General features: G+C 35.8%; 1 long non-coding RNA gene across 1 annotated transcript; it reads right to left on the reverse strand.

The window, feature by feature from the left end:
• LOC136027964 (uncharacterized) lies at nt 1-12,955 on the reverse strand. The gene is made up of 2 exons (XR_010617710.1): nt 12,884-12,955; nt 1-904 (listed from the first exon to the last, which is right to left on the reverse strand). It is a non-coding gene; the product is annotated as an uncharacterized LOC136027964 (long non-coding RNA).
• Nucleotides 12,956-19,783: the final 6,828 nt, after the last annotated feature.

Consider the following 19,783-nt stretch of genomic DNA (forward strand, 5'->3'; position numbering starts at 1 on the left):
TCAATATCAAATTCTTTATTTTGGATTAGCTTACAGTGATAAATGTAATAGGCTGCACACGCTAAACCGTTACCACAAGCTGATTTTCTGCCATCTGGATTATACATATCCATGGTTGGATAATTTTGTTCATTGACATCAATAATCAAAAGACCTTCTGCCCCTGCTCCGAAATGCTTGTTGCACATATTTGTACTAAGTCCAGCTATGTTCACACATAAGGGTAAATTCTTTTTTTCAAGTATAATAAAATGATTTCCCAGTGCTTGCATTTTACTGAAAATAATAGACATTACCGGGATTTTTCAGGATTTAGACCACAAAATCTCACGAATGAAAAATTTAAATCCTGATGAAACTAGAAAGCACAAAAACTGTCCAAAAGAAAATATTAAGAGAAATTTACATACAAATTTGCTACAAAAAAAAAATGATTCAAGAACAATTATATTCAATCTTTGGCCTATTCTATTATTCAGTTAGTATTAACTAAAACACTTTTAACAGGCCAAAATCTTAACTGAAAATATGGATACACTTACTCTAACAAATTCGACAATTCCAAATAGATTACTCAGCAAGTAGTTATGAATCAAATTTAGATAGCAAATACCTTTACCACTACTTTATTTCACCAAGTACATAATTCGCTGCGAAGAGGGTCGAAAAAAAAAACAACGAAAGTTTTGGAAGATACGGACACGTTCCAAAAGGGGTTTTAAGACACTTAAATAATAAAGCCAGGCCAAGTGAACATGAGTCTAGATTTTACGACGCAAGTAGTATATTGGAGATTATTAGTCGTCCCAGAAAGGCTTTTTTCTTTTATATCTTTATTCCCGTTAGCCCTTCTTCTTTTCCATCTTCTTCTGTTGGCAAAAACATCTACATAGGAACGGATCTACTGAAATAAAAAAGATTTGTAAGACAGGGCTGCTAAAAGCATGAGAATACAGAGCAGAGGGAAATAGCAGAGGAGGTGCTTGTATAAGAATTATTTGAATGATACGTCATTTAAAATAAGGAAAATGTAAAATAAAGTGCCAAAAGTATTAAAAGATGAACTAAGGAGGTTTGAAATCAAGGCGGGGGTCACTAGCCAAAGTTTTTTAGAGAGAGCGAGGGATTTTTCCAGTTGGCTGGTCGTTTTCACCGACTTTTCTCTGTTTTGAGATAGAAAACTTGAGAGCATAGTTCAGACCGAAGAATCGTATAGCCTAAAGAAGAGTAGCCCCTTTGTTTACCTTCTCGGTGGCTGGTATTAACCCAGGGAAACACCCAACCGCAAAACAAAACCGCGGAAATACCCCTTGGAAAAAAAACCACTGCCGAAAATACTTCCCCGGAAAATAACCCCCAGAAACTACCCCCCTGCGGAAAATGCCTCCCCACGGAAAATGCCCCATGAAAAATACCCCGGAAAATACCCCTGCAGAAAATATCTCCCGTGGAATATACTCCCCACGGACAATACCCCCGCGGTTTTTTTTTTTCTGCAAGGGGAAGAAATTTAGTTCTTTTGTATGCGCCATTCACTCATTCAAGCCGCTCACCGGTTACTTCGGTAGTTTCTTCTAGCTTAGTGAGAGACAAGACTAAGACATTGATGAATGTAATAATTTCAGTTTGCTTTAAGGTTTGATATTGTTCTTTACTTTCAATTAAAAAACTTTTTTTAGTTTAATTACTTACATATAGTATTTGTTAACTGGAAACGTAAGTTTTTTAAAGAAAAATAAAGAGCCTCATTAAAACAAAAATGAGGAGAAATAAAGTCAATTAATCTTTAAAGTAAAAACTATAGAGTTTATTAGAAAAAAATAAAAAGATATAAAATATTTTATATGTGAAAAAGACTATGGCAATAAAAATTAAACGGAAATAAATAAACGGCAAACAGCATCGTTAAGCCAAAATGAGTAAAAATAAATTCAAATAATTTTCCAAGCGTAAAACTACCACAAATCACCATAAATATATGAATTAAACCCAGAACGAACAGAATTAGAATAGATAAATGAAGAAAACTCTAAACCACCAAGAATTAAAATGAGCAAAACTGACAATCCCGTCATCCCCTCAAGACCAGAACATAATTTGCTCTTTACCGAAAAAGCTACATTTTATTTTTTCTTTACTTATTGACTTTAACAAATAAAGAACCCAAATCTAACAGAAATTACAATTGATAATCTAATCAAACTCAAAACGAGCAAACGTTAAAAGGATTATGGTGGACAACACTCGAATCTTCTCAAGACTATAAATAAATTTTCACCTTACTAAAAAAAAAAAATAATAATAATAACTGTGCATTGTCGTGTATCAACCGTGTATAATAAGTAACCGTGTAATAATCGTGTAGTTGTTATTATGGATAGCATCAAGTAGGCTGTTCCTAGGGCTCTGAAGATACCGTAGAGTTTTTTTTTCGCAGCGAACAATTTTTATTTATCAAGAATTACTAATTGCCTTTAGTAACAAGGAGGTAGATGCCTAGAATATTGTTTAAGTTGTAACTTCTCTTTGGCTATTGAACTGGCTTTTTGCCACTGCTGTTTTTAATGCCCGGATTTGCCTCTCTTTCTGATCTTCATTGGGAGAGGATATATAAGATGGCGCATCTCCCCCTGAGATTTGTGTTTGTAATCACAAGATTGAAAAAATCACTATTACAAGCTCTGAAGGACCGAATTTGGACTACTGAGTCGGAAATATACTAAGGGAGCAAAAGAAAAGGAAAACTGAAAAAGAATGCCAAAACAGCAGCAAAACACTTATTTTCAAGTCAATAATTTATCTGTAAAATGCCAATTAAAAGTTAAAAATAAAAAAAATAATCAAACTAAACTTTAAAAAAATTAAGGTAAATACATATCAAAATAAATTAAAAGGGACACTAAAAAAGGAAGGGGTGTCAAAACAAGCGAATAAATATAGAAAACGAAAATTAAAAGAGAGAAAATACATATTCAGAACGTAAAAAAGACACTTATCAGAAGAGAAAGGGGATAAAAATAAGCGGATAAATACAAAAACCTAGGCAGAGCAACCATCCAATTAAAAAAGGAGAAACTAATGGGAGATTTTGTTCATTTTTTCAATAATGAGGGAGGTAAAAGCTTTTTATATTTATTGGTAAAGCAGCGAATGGGGGACAAAAATGGGAATTGGCTCAAAACAGCTTAAAGTCGCCGTAAAAATTGAAGGGTAGTGACGGTTGGGGGGGAATAATTCCCTTGCGACGGGTTCGTTATTGTATTATACGCCAAACAGAACCAAAGCGTAATTCTCCTTTGCTAAAGGGTTTCCAACCTTTCTCTTTGTAGAAGCAAAGATATGACGCCTTGCCTTTTTTAAATTAAATAAAAATAAAAAAAAGTTTTTTTAACTGAAAGTAAGGAGCGACATTAAAACTTAAAACGACAGAAATTGCTTCGTATTTGGAAGGGGCTGCTTCCTCATCAACGCCCTGCTCTTTACGCTAAAGTTTGACTCTTTCTCTCAACTCTACTTTAACAGTAAAAAAGTGCTCCCTTCATGGAAATTTTCTTCCCCAATGACACATTCCTCGATGGAAAGCTCCCACAACATATCCCCCTCTTCTCAACCCCTCCCCCAAACCAAAATATCCCCCTTGAAACGTCTGTACACTTCCCCATAACCATTACTATATGTAACCACTGGTCAAAGTTTGTAACTTGTAGACTGTGGGGGAGTAAGTCGTCCCCAAAGATATAGTTATAAGGTTTATCGACTACGCTGAATAAAATGGCTATCTCAGAATTTTGATCCGGTGACTTTAGGAAAAAAAATTAGCTTGGGAGGGGGCCTAGGTACCCCCCAATTTTTTCGGTCACTTAAAAAGGGCACTAGAACTTTTAATTTCATTAGAATGAGACCTCTCGCAACATTCTAGGACCACTGGGTCGATACGATCACCTTGGGGAAAAAACAAAAACAAACCAATAAACACGCATCCGTGATCTGCCTTCTGGCAAAACATTCCACATTTTTGTATACAGGAGCTTGAAACTTCTACAATAGGGTTCTCTCATACGTTGAATCTGATGGTGTGCTTTTCGTTAAGATTCTATGACTTTTAGGGGGTGTTTTCCCCTATTTTCTAAAATAAGCAAATTTTCTCAGGCTCGTAACTTTTGATGAGTATAACTAAACTTGCTGAAACTTATATATTTAAAATCAGCATTAAAATGAAATTCTTTTGATGTAGCTATTGGTATGAAAATTCTATTTTTTAGAATTTTGGTTACTATTGAGCCGGGTCACTTCTTACTACAGTTCGTTACCACGAACTGTTTGATTATTTGTAAGACGCTTTTGTTGGATAAGTTCAAATTTTTTTTCGGACTCTTCACGGGGGATACCTTGGTGCCAATCTGGACAAGTATATTCTAAATATGGGCGGAAAAATTAAGTATAAACCATTTAAAAATGGGAAGTGCGTTGCTAAAGCTATTTATAATAGGCGAATTAGCTTAATAGATAATATCTCTAACATGAATATCCCACTCTAAATTAGAAGAAATTGTTACGCCAAGTAATTTAAAGGAGGTTACAGAAATTTCAGGAGTAATAGGGTATGAAAACTGGTAGTAGATTTAAAGAAACAAATTGACATTATCATGGACTTAGAGGTGTTCACTCTTATGTCCCAGTCCGAGGTATCATCTCCAATTTCGTTGAGGATGTTTGTAGCACTGCTTGTTAAATTTCTAAAGCAAGTTTCAACAAATGTTAGGTCATTGACAAATTTCCAACCGTCAGGCAAGTCCTTAGTGAAGCTATTAATCATAACTAAAAAGAGGGTGACCTAGGAGAGTAACTTAGACCATTTCGTTAGGGACAGGGAGGCCTGAGGTTAGTAAGAGGTAGGAATTTTTCCTCTAGCCAATCTTCAAGCAATCATTCATATAGTTCCGAGAATGTAGAAGTAAGATGAATGGGAATGAAGGCCAAGAAGTAAGATATTGGCACAATATCTGGGGCCTTCCCCAGGGCGGTTGTGTGTATTTATAGTTTTTGTAATTTAGTAGTTAATAAAGAGAGTTCACATTCAAAAAAAAAATGGTAAGATCCATATGTAATTGAGAAAGAATGCTTAAAATTTGAAGAGGAGGATAAGAGTAAGAAAAGATGATAACTCCCATCCAATGGGGGTAAAGCTGAGGGGAAACGGTAAAATTATTCATATTAGTCAAAATGACATCTAGAGAGGTATTTCCCCTAGTAGTTGGTATTTTAACCATTGCTTATCTTTAACAGAAAAGCAAATTGAATCCATCTTAAGGTAAAATTCTCTATTACCAGTTCAAAATATTTTACACTCTTTTAATGAAATGCCGAAAAGGTCAGATGAAGATCAGGGCTCAACAGCAGCTCGCTGTTCCCGACAATGTGTTTTATTGTGAGTCCTTTGATTAATAAGTAACTAATATTTCGTCAACACTAAGATTTTACCAGAACTGTTCGGTAACCTTTTCACCAACCTGACCAGACACTGATTTGATTTTGATAATCTTCTTGAGAGAACGGAACAGGATCATTTTCTGGTAGGAATAATTGCTGATAAATTAGTAATTAATGCTGAGTTAACGTCAAAATGATTTGGATCCTTCTTACTTAGTCGAACGAGAAGAAGGATATACCATTCGCGGATCCATTGGGACCCCGCTCTCCTCCTGGGTTATTTTCTGGTGCCCTTATTTTTTTATTTTCTCATTTTTTTTTTTATAAATTGGTCAATTTGGTCAATTATTAGTGCCCTTGTATAATTGCCCACCCCCACACGATTTTGCTTATTAACACGTTTGTCAAATTGAGCTTCCCAATTTTGCTCTATATCTACCCCTGGAATATTAGGATCCCCCCTGGAGAATCCTGAATTTTCTGACACATTTAGAGTACTCAATTGGTTTGGAATTTCTAGGATCGACGGTGTGGGCAACAGATTAGAAGAAAATTCAGATATATGAGAAGCGGTGTATTTTTTCAAAATCCTGAAGGGAGGAGGGTTCAATATGAGCCAACTGTCACAAATCAGTTAAAAATCACAGTGAAAACCGGAAAATAAGCCATATAGTGCCATAAAGGTAAATATATAATAAAGAAAATAAATCTGTTTATGTGGATGTGGAGTTATGTAGGCTTATCATGGTTTTGACAAAATATTTGAAGAAACTACTTTTCAGATAAGAGAGGGGGCCAAACATGGGTCTGGGGGGATAGGAAAAGGAGAAGTCTAGGACGGGAATTTTTCCCCCCTACCTCTTAGAAAATTACGCTCCTGTATATGAGCAAGGATTCATATAAACTTTTTTTTATTCCAAAATTTTTTTTTGGTTTCAGATTTTCAAATTTGACCATGGGTTATTTGATCTGACATTCATAGTTTTTAACAAAGGGGCCAAGACCTTTTGGAAAAATGTCAATTCGACATGTTCCATCCTATGTAGTTGGAATTGGGAAAAATTCCGTTTGAACTGACATATCTCAGGAGGTGGGGTTAGATTTAGCGTTGAAGTTGCTAAGAGTGGGAGGGGGTCAACGAAAACTGAAACGCTGCTCTCATTTTGACATGATACTGCCTGAGAAGCAAACGCTTCTTCATGATGGAGGTTGGAGGAAGTTAAAATCATTCTATGGGAAAGGAGGGTCAGCAGATATTCGGCATTAATCTCCTTGAGGATACTGAGTATCTTGACTCTTGAATTTTTGCATCGGGGATGTGATATGAAAGTAAAAAAGGTGACTTTAAACGATTTACCTGCATACTAAAATTATCCACAGAGGAACACTTTGAATCCCACCATTTTCATTCCAGTTAGTAGCATCAATTCTAAGACACTTTTCACCTCATGCATGAAAAGAAAATTGCACCCTCCACAATTGATTGAATTATCGAACGTTCTTAATCTGCATTCAGGATAGACTGTACTCTGATTTGTCACAAGGTATTTACAGTTAGATTGTCAAATGAACACTGATAAGCACCTCTTTGGTCTTTATACATATGCACCTCTTTGCTTACACCTAAGACTTTTATAAGTTTTTCGGTATTAACAAACAGCTAATTTTATTCCTTTGGCTGCTCTTGTGACAGCTTGATCGGCAGCTGAAATCCATTTTTGTCAAAAACGGTTTTCAAAAAGTAAAAAACGATTTTTGTTAAAAATGGTATTGAACTATTTACAAGAAAAATCCTAGTATTTTCATGCACCCCAAGGCTTTATTTTTTCCTCGACTCAATCTTAAACTCGATATATCCCTTTTATCAATCTGTTCTTTTGCACTTGAGATCATTCATCCAGCTCTAGCTGTTTACGAAATATAAAAACGATATGTAGGTCCCACGGCTGGGCATTGATCTTTTAATTGTCCACAGCTCATAATCTAGCAACCACCAAACCTGTTATAAAGCGTGACTGCAACCTTGCCACCTTGCGAGTAAGTAGTACTAGTTGGTACTGAATGAGGTTTTCAACCATTATTTCAAGTCAGAAATACCACTGTATTTACCCACTGAGATCAGAATATCGGAAGATACCATGTCAGTATTTTAATTTTTAATTTTTTTTTTATTTAACCAAAGAGAAATTTGTGACACCATCAGTATATTTTTTTGCTTGCACAAAGCTGGGTGTGAGTGTTTAAAATCGTCGAATTTATCGCCAGTGGTATCAAGCGTATCAGGGACCGGACCAGATTAAATTAGAAATAGTCGTTTTCTCGATTTGACCATCTGGGGGGGGGAGTAGGGGGCCGGTTAATTCGCAAAAAATAGAAAAAATGAAGTATTTTTAACTTATGAGCGGGTGATTGGATCTTAATGAAATTTGATGTTTGGAATGATATTGTGTCTCAGAGCTCTTATTTTAAATCCCGACCGGATCTGATGACATTGGGGGAGTTGGGGGGGGGGAACCTAAAATCTTGGAAAACACTTAGAGTGGAGGGATCGGGATGAAACTTGATGGGAAAAATAAGCGCAAGTCCCAGATACATGATTGACATAATCGGAACTGATTCGCTCTCTTTGGGGTAGTTGGGGGGGGGGGGGAAAATTCTTAAAAATTAGAAAAAATGAGGTATTTTCAACTTACGAACGGGTGATCGGATCTCAATTAAATTTGATGTTTAGAAGGATATCGTGTCTTAGAGCTCTTATTTTAAATCCCAACCGGATCTGGTGGCGGGGGCGGGGAGTTGGGAGGGGAAAACCTAAAACTTGGAAAACACTTAGTGGAGGGATCGAGATGAAACATGGTGGGAAAAATAAACTCAAGTCCTAGATAGATGATTGACATAAACGGAAAGGATCCGCTCTCTTTGGGGTAGTTGGGGGGGGGGGGTTAATTCTGAAAAATTAGAAAAAATGAGGTATTTTTAACTTACGAACGGGTGATTGGATCTCCATGAAACTTGATATTTAGAAGGATATCGTGTCTCCAAGCTCTTATTTTAAATCCTAACCGGATCTGGTGATATTGGGGGAAGTTTGGGGTGGGGAAACCTAAAATGATGGAAAACGCTTAGATTGGAGGGATTGGGATGAAACTTGGTTGGAAAAATAAGCAGAAGTCTTGCATACGTGATTAACATAATTGGAACGGATCCGCTCGATTGCGGGGGGGGGGGGGTAATTCTGAAAAATAAGAAAAAATGACGTATTTTTGACTTACGAGGGAGTGATCGGATCTTCATGAAACGTCATATTTAGAAGGACCTCGTAACTCAGATATTTTATTTTAAATCTCAACCGGATCAAGCGTAATTGGGGGGGGGGGCAGTTGGGGGGACCGGAAATCTTAGAAAATACTTAAAGCGGTGAGATCAGGATGAAACTGGATGGGAAGAATAGAAACCTGTCTAAGATACGTGACTGACATAACTGGACCGGATCTGCTCTCTTTGGTGAATTGGGGGGGCCTAATTTTGAAAATTGAGGTATTTGTAACTTACGAAAGGGTGACCAGATCTTAATGAAATTTGATATTTAGAAGGATCTTGTGCTTTAAAGTTCTAATTTCAAATTCCGACCAGATCCCGTGACATTCGGGGGAGTTGGAGCGGGAAACCGGAATTCTTGGAAAACATGAAAATTGGGGTATTTATATCTTACGAATAGATGATTGGATCGTAATGAAATTTGATTTTTAGAAGGAATTCATGTCTCAGAGCTCTTATTTCAAATCCCGACCAGATCTTTTGACGTTGGGGGGAGTTGGAGGGGGAAATCTTGGAAAAACACTTGGAGTGGAGAAATCGGGATGAAGCTTGGTGGGTAGAATAAACAAATGTCCTTGATACGTGATTGACAGAATCGTACTGGATTCGCTCTCTTTGGAGGATTTTGGGGGAGGGGTTCAGTGATTTAGCGAGTTCGGTGCTTCTGGACGTGCTAGGGCGATGAAAATTGGTAGGTGTGTCAGGGAGCTGCACAATTTGACTTGATAAAGTCGTTTTCCCAGATTCGACCATCTGGGGGGAAAAAGGGAGAGGAAAAATTAGAAAAAATTAGGTTTTTATAACATACGAGTGAGTGATCGGATCTTAATGAATTTTGATATTTAGAAGGACTTTGTGACTCAGAGCTCTTATTGTAAATCTTGACCGGCATTAATCCTCTTATTTTCCTTTTTAAATCAATCTATTGATTCATAGAATTTTGTTAGAGCTCATACCATATGATCTCTTGGCTCTTAGCTCTTCTCACCTCGTCACAAGTGCCATATGAGCTCTTAGCTCTTGTTTTTTCGGTATTTTAAAGATTTTGTTGATTCGAGAATTAACGTGTGTTTCCATAAATATTTAAAGAAGAAAGCATAAGGGGAAAGTCAATATAACCTAGAATTTCGACAAAAGAAACAAATCTAACAATAGCAAAATTTTTGTTTTATTATTTCAGAACTACTGTAAGACGACCCCGCTTTTCACAAATGAAAAGGTTCACAAATTTCATTGCTCCCGGTTTTTGCAGCCTGTATTATAAACAGTGATGCCACCTTCACAGGTTTCCTGTGAAATGTCACACACGTACGGATGAGTGTTGTAGACAAGAGGTCTTTTTTCAAAGTGCTCATAAGAAAGATTAGTAAAACATCCCCCCTCCCTTTCTCCTCTGCCTATTTTAATTTTGACTTGATTAACTTATTCAATATATGTCTGCTCTAGGTCTCACCATTAGTCGTAGTCTTATTAGTAAGACTGTATCGACAAATAAAAGTTCAAGTACGGATAAAATGTTTTTAATGGACAGTGATAAATTTCCCAAAAAACATAGGTACGAACGCTCCTCGTCCATCCTAATCTTTTCAAAGTCTCCCACTTAACACCCTATCAAAAAGTTCCTATTTCACTTAAGATTTTCCTTATAACATACTCCCACCTCATTTAGGGACGACCTGCTCTTTGTTTGGTTCAAGACGGTTGGTGAACAAAGACAATCTTTGGTAATCTACCATCCTTCATCCGCAGCTCCTTGTGCATCCCAAACTTACTCAAAGCATCTCTCTTTACACCCTAACAAGAAGGCTCTGTTTCTTTAAAAAAAAAATTCCTTACATCATCCCACCCCATTCGGAGACGACCTGCTTTACGTTTGATTTAAGACAGTTGGCGGACAAGGGCAATCTTTGACAATTTGCCATCCTTCATCCACAAAACGTATCCTGGCTATCTTATCCTTTCTCTCATTATAGCAGGGGAAAGCAGGATGGAACTCTATTTTTTGTACAGCTTACTGATTGAGATATGATCAACCGGTCGGGTTCTACTCTTTCTAACATTTTTCAGTTGTGAAGAGGTTCTGGGTGTTTATACTAGTATTACTACTGATAACAGTTGCAGCATAAGTGACCAAGATATCTAGTATTTTTTGGGAAATTTATCACTGTCTATTAAAAGGATTGTAACCCTTTTTAAACTTTTATTTATCGTCATAGAAAGACACTGATGTATTCGAAATTATCTTAGACTTTATTCATTATTAAATGAAAAAACTCGTTTTTTTAACTGAAAGTAAGGAGCGACATTAAAACTTAAAACGAACAGAAATTACTCCGTGTCCTCCCGGGCTGTTCCCTTCTCAATACCCCGCTCTTTACGCTAAAGTTTGACCCTTTCCTCAATTCTACTTTGTTAAGCAGTAAAAATGTTTAGCGTAAAGAGCGAGGTGTTGATAAGGGAACAGCCCCTTTCACACACGGAGTAATTTCTGTTCGTTTTAAGTTTTAATGTCACTCCTTACTTTCAGTTAAAAAAAAGTAGTTTTTTTTTATTTCTGAACGTTTTTGAATTAATGCATGCCTGATTTTGGCTCTCCGCATATAAATTATTTAAATAAATTTTTTTTTTTGGCTCAATGGCTTTCTCTTAGTTCTGATCAGACGGTTCTGAAACAAAGGGGTGGGGGAGGAGGCCTAGTTACCCTCTAATTTTTCAGTTACTTAAAAAGGCAACTGAAACTTTTTAATTTTTAACAAACGTTTTTATTAGTAAAAAATATACGTAACTTAAGAATTAACTTAAGTAACAAACTTCTATATTCATATGTTTTTGTTATGTATATGAGGGGGTTTGTCCCCTCGTTAATACCTCGCTCTTTACACTAAAGCTTAAATTTTGTCCCAATTCTTTAAGAATGACCCCAGAATCAGAAAGGCCGTAGAATAGTTGAAATTGCTAAAAATACTTTAGCATAGGGAGCGAGGTATCTAGGAGGAGAAGAACCCATCATATGAGTAATGATATCTGTTCGTTTTAAGTTTTAATGCTGCTCCTTACTTTCAGTTGAAAATTTTTTACATATTTATTTTTTCATTTTTTTATAATAATGCTAGAAAATCCTGCCCCCCCCCCGCCCTTCAATGAATTTCTCCTCCCCTGAAACATGTTCCTCCATGGAAAGATCCTCTCACATAGCTCCCTCCCCTCAACACCCCCCACCAACCAAAAAAATCCCCCTGAAAACATCTGTACACTTCCCAATAACCGTAACTGTATGTTATGTAACACTGGTCAAAGTTTGTAACTTGCAGCCCCTCCTCGGTGACTCTGAGGGAGTAAGTCATTCCCAAAGACATAATTGTTATGTTTTTCGACTATGCTGAACAAAATAGGTATCTCAAAATTTTGATCCGTCGACTTTGAGAAAAAATTAGTGTGGGAGGGGGCCTAGGTACCCTCCAATCTTTTTTTTCTCTTGAAAAGGGCTCTAGAACTTTTCATTTCCGTCAGAATGAGCCCTCTTGCGACATTCTATGACCACTTGGTCAATACGATGACCCCTGAAAAAAACAAAAAAAAAACTAATAAACACGCACCCGTGATCAGTCTTCTGGCAAAAAATACGAAGTTCCGCCTTTTTGTAGATAAGAGCTTGAAACTTGTACAACATGGTTCTCTGATACGTTGAATGCGATGGTATAATTTTCGTTAAGATTCTATGACTTAGGGGGTGTTTCTCCCTATTTTCCAAAATAAGGAAAATTTTCGCAGGTTCGTACCTTTTGATGAGCATGACTAAATTCGATGAAACTTATATATTTAAAATCAACTTAAAAATCCGATTCTTTTAATGTATCTTTTAGTATCAAAATTCCCTTTTTTTTAGAGTTTCGTTTACTATTGAGCCGGGTCGCTCCTATGTTTTTTATAATTAGGTCATTTATTTTCACTCATCTTTATTTAAAAATTGCAACTAATTGAAAAATATTTTCCTCTTTGCGCTCCAAGTTTGCGTGTGGGGAGGAGCTAGATAGTGAGAACCTATAAGTCTAAAAAAAAAATTTTTTCGGATTTTGTTTCTTTCTATCGAGGGTCAGACGTGTGTCCACCACTGTAAAAGTGAAAATACACTTACAAAATCACAATTACTGTTTTCCTTGTCACTCTAAAACACATAGCATATACAAATGCTGTCCTGTGGCTTACATGCAATTTTCAATTTTTTTATCAAGAATTTATCTAATGTTTGTTTAGTTTTATGTGATGTTTTAAATTTAATTGATAAGGAAAAATTCAAAGGCAGTAAAAGTTTCTTCGCAAATATAAAGAGTTTTGTACCACTAAAATGCTACTAGAGTCACAGTTTAAAACCAATTTCGCAAATACACTTAAAAACCAAGATAGGGGATTTTCTTATGACGTCAGTTAAAAAAAAAAAAGAGAATACAAAAGTTATTAAACATTTTTAGTTGGAGCAGGGTTGTGTTGTGTTAAGATAGTTTTCCTCCCTTAAATTCCAACAAAAAACTAAAACACACAAACATGATATATTTGTTTTTGTACTATGAGAAGTAATACTACTCTTAGGGTTTTCCTTACAATGACAGATAAAAATTAGTGTGGCTCCATGAAAAATAATTCTTTCCCTTTCTACTTAATATAGATTTTCACCTTCGCGAATAATTCTATAAATAAATTATGGTAAATAACGGGGATTTCTGACATTGTAGGTTTTGCTCAAGCCTCAGCTTGACCCTACGTCGTTAACCTTTACCCATTCAAAGCTACGAACCTGAAAGAAGTTTCTCCAATTTTTGAGAAATGGGGAATCACCCTAAAACGTGTCGCGGTCTTAATAAAAATCACACCATCAGATCAGCATATCCAGAGTATGTTCAGGATAGTTGAAATGATTAATAACTATGCCTTTGTGGGTAAAATTACGCCCAGAGCCCCTGGAGAGAGGGCTGTAAGTTACAAAATTTGATCATGGTTTACTGTAGTATATGTTACTGGGAAGTATACAGACTTTTTTGGGGTGGGGAGACATTTTCTACTATGGGGGATTTTACACGGTTGCCAAAATTTCACAGGGAACTTGCCCGAATCCCTATACAAAACTCTTTATAGTTGTCATAATTTGTCTTTGCCGACTCAATTTTATATATGGGTACGTTCCAGGGAAATTTTCAGCGAGATTGGAATTGTATGAAGGATTTTTCTGGGGTGGGGGTGTAAGTTTCCTCGAGAAAAATTCTCCATGGAAGAATTCTGTGGGTAAAATTCTCCACGGGGTAATTTCCCGCGAGAGCAACTTTCCACTTGGGATTGAGGATTTCCAGGGAAAAATTTTCACGGAGGGAGGAGGTGATTTTCAGCGTGACTTGAATAATAACCAGAGGTTAAAGTCTCTTTTTCAAATAAAAGTATGCTAGGGAGAATTTATCAGTTGGAAGCATCTGCAAAAAAAAAAATTTCGGAGTATTATAGGCGAGGATGGAAAATTTTTGGAGAAAATTTCCGGGGAATGTTACGTGGAAAAAATTTTACTTGGAGACATTTTGCGTATGGAGAAGAATTTTCCATTGAGGGAAGCCGTATTTCCCATCATTTTTAAAAAGATCAGTAATTAAATTAAAACAGTTATAACATATTTAAATAAAAGCTTTTTTCAACTGGAAGTAAGAAGCAACTTTAACACTTAAAACGAATTAGTGTAATCGTCAGTAAGAAGTTTTGGTCAATGTTCCTATTACCTGAACAATTGTTTAGGGTCATGAAGCTATTGCTAATAGATGCATTTTGACTTTTGGAACATCTTTTCTCTCTTGCAAAACTACCGCAAACTCACCGTTATGGAGTTATTCCGGCCCAAATATTCTTGTATTTACACATATAGAATTGCAATCATTTCCATTTTCGTTGATCGGATATTTGAAATCGCGAATCTGTAATAGTTTAGAAATAAATTTGGGCTATATATTTGCAAATTAGGGGGGGGGGGTAAAGCTTAGCATATATTAAATACGTAAACTAGCCATTGCTGTATTTAATATATGCTATACTTCCCCCCCCTAATGCGCAAATACATAATAACTCAATAACGGTGAGGTTGCGGTAGTTCTGCAAGAGAGGAAAGATGTTTCAAAAGTCAAAATGTCAAAAGTCAAAAGTCAAAAGTCATCTATTAAGAACAGTTTCATGACGCTAAACAATTGTTCAGGTAATAGGAACATTGACCGAAGTTTTTAGAGGATTTTCAGCGAAGATGAAATAATCAAGGGGGATATTTCGGGAGGTACTTTACATGGAGGAGTGGTATTTTACATGGGAGGAACTTTACTTGGAGGATTTCCCATGGAAAGAATCAGATATTTTACTTTTTTAGAAAATTATTTTTCATAAACACATTCTAGGACTGGACTGGCTATACATGACGCATGAAACCAAGAAAGGATGTAATAAATGAAGAATAAAATCAAATACGTGAAAAAACAAGATTTATTCAGCCAGTGGCAAAATATGAATACGAAGAACAATCAGAAATTTTGACAAGGACCACCGTCAAGTCGTCATCAGTGCTCATAAGAAAAAAAAAACTGACCTTTCGAAGTGAATCTAACAAGACGAGAATAGATACTGAATCAAAAAAACCAGCCAGAGAAAAATGAAAGAAAATCCACCAATTATATTGAACAAGCATTCTTTGCCTCGTAATAGACTTTGCCTTTCTGCAACTTCGATTTTCATTAGATGTGCGGAACAGGTTGTCTTAAATTAGACTGGGCGAAAATATTGATTAATTCTTTTGATATTAAATTGTTGTAAACTGGGCTTAATGTAATATCTCCTGTGTCTCCATTTATAGCCAAATTTTTATTTATGTATATATTTTTTTATTTTACTTGCATCTTTAAAAGATTGCGGTAGCCCATTTACAGTAGATATTAAAGTTGTCTCCTTATTTTCAATAAGGTTAGTGGATAGCCATTGCAGTATAGAATATCTTTAACATATTTTAATTCTGATTTTACATGATTACGTGAACAGATTTTTAGAACTCTGTCAACTAAAAAGATTATTAACCTGCTTTTCACAGAAGGAGGGTGATTTGACGAGAAATGTAGGTACGGACCATGATGTATTGGCTTTCTATATATATAAAATTTTAGGCTAGGAGTATTTTTTTTTTATAATTAAAACATCCAAGAAAGGGACCTTTCCTGAATATTCCAGTTCTATTGTGAATTGAAGATTCGAACCAGAAGAATTCCATTGTGCCAAAAAATCTTTTAGAGTCCTGTCCATGTTCCCATACAGAAATAATATGAAAAAAACTTCGTTTTCTTAAAGAGTTAAAGAGGCTGCGTCCCAAAGTCGAACCTTAAAACGTACAGGAATTAGAAGAGGCAGTTGGGGGGCTGCCGCCCCTCAAACCCCCAGCTTTTAAAGACTCTTTTGTACAGGTTTTTTTTGTGGGGGGACTTCATTGTTACTAATTACTAGTTTCGGCGCAATGGTTCTCCTGTCCTCTTGTGTTTAACATTTTTCGAAGTTATTCCATTATTCATTCATTTCAATGTTTTGTTAATTAAAAGAGGGCCTTTCCCAAGCCAAGAGCGGGGGGTTAGCAAAAAAACAAAAAACCTGTACAAAAGAGTCTTTAAAAGCTGGGGGTTTGAGGGGCGGCACGTTAAAGGACAACGCGGCACGTTAACGGACAACGTTAAAGGGGGGCTGGGGTTGACGAGTCGAAACTTTCGGCCAGATTTTCCCTATGAAGGAAAAGTTGGAGGGGGATGAAATTTTGCAGGTTTCTTAGTTGGAGCTCGGGCTACGAAATGCATCCCTCCCCATCCCTCTGCGACCGAAGATCGCTTAACATTGTCGTGTGTCGCCTCTTTATAGAGGCACGAGTGTGCCTCCTTGATAAGATGATCAACGAAGCGAAACCAGAGAGAGCGTTTTAAGTGGAAACTCTTCAAAGCAGATTGTTCCATGAAATCCATGTAAAAATTTACCAAATAAGGAGACAAAACAGTGCTCATGGTATGGCCCATACTCTGAAGGATAAATTTTTTTCGGACTTTATAATACAGAGAGAGGTTGCTGCAAAGATAAACAAGCATTATTATTGTGTCAATTTCCAAGATTTCATAATCTAACCAAGCGGAACTTTCTTTTTTAATTTTCTTTGTAAGGCCTATTCACATTTATGGTCATCGCATGAAATGTACATGGAAACTGCATCAAAACTAGATAAGATAGTTTTTTCTGCTATACTTTGATTTTTTAACTTGTCAACAAGATCTATGGAATTTTTTGTATAAGATTTCTGTATGGTTAAAAGAGGCTTAAAAATGGTGGCTAAGAACTTTTCAACATGTGTAGCTGGAGAACTATAGCATGCAACGATATTATGTAACGGAGTGTCTTTCTTATCGATTTTAGGTAAAACACAAAATTTTGGGACTGGAAAACCTTTGGGGTAGAATTTTCTGTACATTTGAGGGGTAATTAGTCTATTGTCTTCCAAATTTTCTAATTTTTTTCTCAACTGCTGGGTGTGTTTATCTGGGGGATCATTTTTATTTCTTTGTAAGTATGTTTATCCATTAAAGGGGTATCTTTTAATTTGATAATCTGCAGACTCCATAATTACAACTGTTTCCTGTGTCCGCTCTTTGAATTACTGAAATTTTATCTCTTTTCAAGTTTCGGAGGGTTTATTTTCTTCCTTTCATTGAGTTGAAAGAGATATTGATGGCTATAATCAAGAATACCCTTTACGATTTCTCCCCAAATTAGGTCTGGATTTTCAGCCTCACCATGGGAGCTGATAATTCTAGACTCCACACTCGTAATAATTTCTTATATATTTACGTGTGCTTGAGCCATTGCAAATTTAGGTCCTTTTGATAGAATGCTTAGGTCCTTGAATGTGAAAACCTTGCAAGATAGATTTTCCAAAGAAGGGCCAGAAGAAAATCTAGGAAGGAAAACCCGTTTTCCTTCCTCGTTGTTTAAATTCCAATTCTGAAAATTTTTTCCGTTAAGTGAGTTTTTGCCAAATGGAAAACGTGTCAGAAAGACCTTTGTGAGATATGTAAATACATAAAGTCTGATATAGTAAAGATTTGAAATTAAATATTTTATTACTAAGGACGTATCTATTCTCTGAATAAACAGGCCTTCAGATTGTGTGCCTAAGTGCAGGTTGAAACGTAAAGAAGCAGGAAGAATCCGATTTGTTTGGAAGTTTCTAAGAAATTGAACTGACAAATAAAATTTGCGTGAACAACAAAGAGAGATAAAACTCCACATTTGCTTAAACGAATTTTAGGTAAACATAACATTGATACTTGTTTCCAATGAGTGAGACCATTAGGTAGTTTTCTTAATTCTGGGAAGGATTTAACCCGGGGAGATTTAGTTAGTGGGGTGTATAAAATTCCTTGTTTTTGTGGTAAGTCTTATATTGGTAGAACTCACCAACAATTTACTGAAAGATTTATTGAGCATTGCAACTCAATAGAAAAAAACCTACAATTAAGAAAACCTCCTGAAACTTTTGTTCCGCTTTTGGCTGAACATACATTATTTCATCCCGAACATTTTATACAATTTGATGAGGCTACAGCTATTTCTAATGATAGAGGTTTTTCTCAGTAGGTGAGAGTAGTGGCGATGGAGGGTATAGAAATTAAAAAAACATATATTTGCTTATCGTTTAATAAATAGAGACACAGGGAATCTAAATATTGACCCAATTTATGATTGTCTTTTGAAAAATGAACCAATAGTCAATAAGGGAATTAAAAATTTTACACAATCACCAGGGGACAAGATTACCTATTAGTCCAAAAAAAGTTGCTTCAATATTAGCTTACAAGAGGATTATTTCGCAACAGAAGAGTTAACTAAGTTTCAATTTTCGTAATTTTTCCTCAGTTGCTTTGATGTTCTCATTGAAGTAACTGTAATAGCTTCTTTTCCTTACGTGGATCAGTAGTGACAATTGTATTCATTAATATTGGTGGTGGTTTTACTTGTTTTTAGTTTAGTGTTTCTTCTTTTTATCTTGCGTTGAAGACGCCTAGTTTGGATACAGGTGAAATATCCGCGTTATTTTATTCTTTCCTCTCTACTGGCTGAAAACTCGTTTGAGGTTTTTTTTTTTTTAGAGTTTTATCTCTCTTTGTTGTTTATTGTCATGTTTTGACATGTTTTGTCACGTTTTGTTATGTTTCAAGATTTGCATGGTTTTCAATACAATTAAAAAATCTATAGGGATATTGGTTTATTGCTCCCCATAAGCTTGACGTAAATACATTCATTCTAAGGCCACAATGATTATACATGACGCATGAGACCGAGAAAGGAAAGGATATAATAAACGAAAAATAAAATAAAAAAGGTAAATAAAGAGGATATAGTCAGCCATTGGCAAAATATGAAGACGAAGAACAACCAGATATTTCGACAAGGACCTCCGTCAAGTCGTCCTAAGAACTCATAAACAAAAGAAAAAACGAAGTGAGTATAATAAGAGGAGAATAGATACGGAATCAATGAAAACATCCAGAAATAAATGAAAGAAAATTTGCCAATTGGATTGAATAAGTATTCTTTGCCTCGCAATAGGCTTTGCCTTTATGTAACTTTGGTTTTGATTAGATATACGGACAGTTTGTCTTAAATTAGACTGGGCGAAAATATTGATTGAGTCTTAGATATTAATTTGCTATAAATTGGACTTAAGGATATATCCCCTGTGTCTCTATTTATAGCCATCTTTCTGTTTATGTATTTTTTTTTACCTCAATTGCCTCTTTAAAAGATTTTAGTAGGCCATTTACAGTCTATATTAAAGTTGCCTCCTCAAAAGGAACCAAAGTTTCAGGATTTTCAAGAATATGGAAGGCCAAAGCAAGTCAAAGTTGTATTTTTTATTCTCAAATATCAGGGACTTGTCTATTGGAATTTTGTTTTCATGTAATTGTTCCCCCAGTTGTTGCTGGGTCCTACCAATGTA

Source organism: Artemia franciscana, chromosome 6 (assembly GCF_032884065.1).
Source record: "Artemia franciscana chromosome 6, ASM3288406v1, whole genome shotgun sequence".
NCBI lineage: Eukaryota > Metazoa > Arthropoda > Branchiopoda > Anostraca > Artemiidae > Artemia > Artemia franciscana.